Source organism: Piliocolobus tephrosceles, chromosome 2 (genome assembly GCF_002776525.5).
Source record: "Piliocolobus tephrosceles isolate RC106 chromosome 2, ASM277652v3, whole genome shotgun sequence".
Lineage (NCBI taxonomy): Eukaryota > Metazoa > Chordata > Mammalia > Primates > Cercopithecidae > Piliocolobus > Piliocolobus tephrosceles.
Window position 1 is genome coordinate 83455364 of NC_045435.1, and position 3787 is coordinate 83459150.

Below are 3787 nucleotides of genomic sequence, written 5' to 3' on the forward strand. Positions count from 1 at the left end.
AGTTGTTTTTTTTCATTAGACGGAGCCGCACTCTGTAGCCCAAGCTGGAATGCAGTGGCATGATCTCAGCTCACTACAATCTTTGCCTCTGGGGCTCAAGAGATTCTCCTGCCTCAGTCTCCCAAATAGCTGGGACTAGAGGCGTGCACCACCACACCCGGTTAATTTTTTTGTATTGTTAGTAAAGACGGGGTTTCACCACGTTGCTCTGGGTGGTCTCAAATTCCTGAGCTCAAGTAATCCACCTGCCTCGGCCTCCCAAAGTGCTGGGATTATAGGCGTGAGCCACTGTGCCCAGCCTGGACCTCCGTTTCTTTATCTGAATAATAATTATATTATATATTTTTAATTATATATATTTATATATTATATATTTTATTATAATTATTTTATAATATATCTGAATAATAATTATCTTATAATATATCTGAATAATAATTATCTGAATAAGAATAATATCTACCTCGGAGGGTTGCTATGTCTTGCTCATTTCTGAGTCCCTAAAATATGTGGCACAAAGTAGCATTCAAAGAATATGTGCTGAATTAATGAATGAAAGAATTTTTTTTTTTTTTTTTTTTTTGAGACGGAGTCTCGCTCTGTCACCCGGGCTGGAGTGCAGTGGCCGAATCTCAGCTCACTGCAAGCTCTGCCTCCCGGGTTTATGCCATTCTCCTGCCTCAGCCTCCCGAGTAGCTGGGACTACAGGCGCCCGCCACCTCGCCCGGCTAGTTTTTTTTTTGTTTTGTTTTGTTTTTTGTTTTGTTTTTTTGTTTTGTTTGTATTTTTTAGTAGAGACGGGGTTTCACCGTGTTAGCCAGGATGGTCTCGATCTCCTGACCTCGTGATCCGCCCGTCTCGGCCTCCCAAAGTGCTGGGATTACAGGCTTGAGCCACCGCGCCCGGCCATGAATGAAAGAATTTTGAAGATTAAGGCCAGGTGTGCTGGCTCACACCTGTAACCCCAGCACTTTGGGAGGCCGAGGCGGGTGGATCACAAAGTCAGGAGATTGAGACCATCATGGCTAACAAGGTGAAACACCGTCTCTACTAAAACATATAAAAAATTAGCCAGGCGTGATGGCAGGTGCCTGTAGTCCCAACTATTCAGGAGGCTGAGGCAGGAGAATGGAGTGAACTCGGGAGGCGGAGCTTGCAGTAAGCCAAGATTGCGCCACTGCACTCCAGCCTGGGTGACAGAGCAAGAGACTGTCTCAAAAAAAAAAAAAAAAAAAAAAAGATTAAATGAGATCACATACTTACATGGTGTATGGTAAATACTAGATTCTATAGGCCAGGCACAGTGGCTCATGCCTGTAATCCCAACACTTTGGGAAGCTAAGGTGGATGGATTATTTGAGGTCAGGAGTTTGAGACCAGCCTTGCCAACATGGTGAAACCCCATCTCTACTAAAAATATAAAAATTGGGCAATGGTGTTGCACACCTATAATCCCAGCTACTCGGGAGGCTGAGGCAGGAGAATCACTTGAGCCTGGGAGGCAGAGGTTGTGGTGAGCTGAGATCACACCACTGCACTCCTGTCTCAAAAAAAAAAAAAAAAAAAAAAAAAAAAAGATTCTATGGTAGCGATTTGATGATATATATTGAAAGCTTGAAAAACATGCATGTCTATTGATCCAACAATTCCATTTCTGAAAATGGAAACTTAATCCTAATTAAGTTTAATTACTAGTTACTTTAGTAATTTATAATTACTAAATTATAAATTTTAATAATTTTAGTAATTAAGAGTAAATTAATGATTATGATAATCTTAGTTATTCAGATAATTAAGAATGCACCAGAAATTTAGGTACAAGAAGGCTCTTGGAAAAACAATCTAAACGTCCATCATTTTTTTGGTGAAGAATCCACATGTGTGACATACAGAAAGATTTGATAAGACTATACATTAAGGCCGGGCGCGGTAGCTCAAGCCTGTAATCCCAGCACTTTGGAGGCCGAGACGGGTGGATCACGAGGCCAGGAGATCAAGACCATCCTGGCTAACACGGGGAAACCCCGTCTCTACTAAAAAATACAAAAAGCTAGTCAGGCGAGGTGGCAGGCGCCTGTAGTCCCAGCTACTCGGGAGGCTGAGGCAGGAGAATGGCATAAACCCGGGAGGCAGAGCTTGCAGTGAGCTGAGATCCGGCCACTGCACTCCAGCCTGGGCGACAGAACGAGACTCTGTCTCAAAAAAAAAAAAAAAAAAGACTATACGTTAAGATGGTGGTTCTCAAAGTGTGGCCTAGGGACTGGCAGCATCAGTGTCATTTGAAAACTTGTCAAAAAATGTAATTCTTGGGCCCCATCCCACATCTACTGAATCAGAAATTCTGGGGTGGGACACAGACATCTGGGTTATTTTTGTTTGGTTGGTTATTTTTTTGAGACAGAGTCTTGCTCTGTCACCCAGGCTGGAGTGCAGTGGTGTGATCACAGCTCACTGCAGCCTCCACCTCCCAGGCGCAGGTGGATCCTCTCACCTCAGCCTCCCAAGTAGCTGGGACTACAGGCACACACCACCATGCCCAGCTAATTTTTTGGTTTTGTTTTTTTGTTTTTTTTTTTTTTTTTGAGATGGAGTCTCACTCTGTTGCCAGGCTGGAGTGCAGTGGCGCGATCTTCACTCACTGCAACCTCCACCTCCTGGGTTCAAGCAATTCTCCTGCCTTAGCCTCCCAAGTAGCTGGGGTTACAGGCATGCGCCACCATGCCCGGCTAATTTATGTATTTATAGTAGAGAGAGGATTTTACCATGTTGGCCAGGCTGGTCTTGAACTCCTGACCTCGTGATCTACCCACCTCGGCCTCCCAAAGTACTGGGATTACAGGCGTGAGCCACTGCGCCTGGCCCATTTTTTGTAGAGATAGTATTTCAACATGTTGTCTAGGTTGATTTCAAACTCCTGGGCTCAAGTGATCCACCCACCTAGGCCTCCCAAGTGCTGGGATTTCAGACACGGGCCACCGCACTTGGCCCCATCTGGGTTTTAACAGGTCCTTTAACAAGGTGATACTGATACACATTCAAGTTTGGGAACCACTGCTCTAATCACTGTTACTAGAAGTTGTTCATGAGTGAAAGTATGAATATATTAATACATATGTTTTAGAGACAGAGTCTCTCTCTGTCACCCTGGCTAGAGTGCAATGGTGAAATCACAGCTCACTGCAGCCTCCAACTTCTGGGCTCACATGATCTTCCCACCTCAGCTTCCCAAATAGCTAGGACTATAGGTGTGTACCACTATGCCTAGCAATTTTACAGATTTTTGTGGAGATGGAGTCTCGCTATTTTGCTCAGGCTGGTCTCAAACTCCTGAACTCAAGCAATCTTCTGCTTCAGCCTCCCAAAGTTCTGAGATTATAGTTGTGAGCCACTGTGCCTGGCCTTAATATTCTTGTATTTCCTGGTTTTCCTGTAGTAAGATTACATTACCAACTGATATAAGAAATACCTACTAAAATTTTATTTTGAAAAGAAGAAAAAGTAGGCCAGGCACAGTGGCTCATACCTGTAATCCCAACTCTTTGGGAGGCTGAGGTGGAAGGGTTTTTTGAAACCAGGAGTTTGAAACCAGCCTGAGCAACATAGTGAAATCCCATCTCAAAAAAAAAAAAAAAAAAAAAGCTTGGTATGTCTTTAGTACTGGCTACTTGGGAGGCTGAGATTTGCTTGAGCCCAGGAGGTTGAGGCTGCAGTGAGCTATGACTGAGCCTCTGCACTGGAGCCTGAGTGACAGAGCAAGATCCTATCTCAAAAAAAAAAAAAAAAAAAA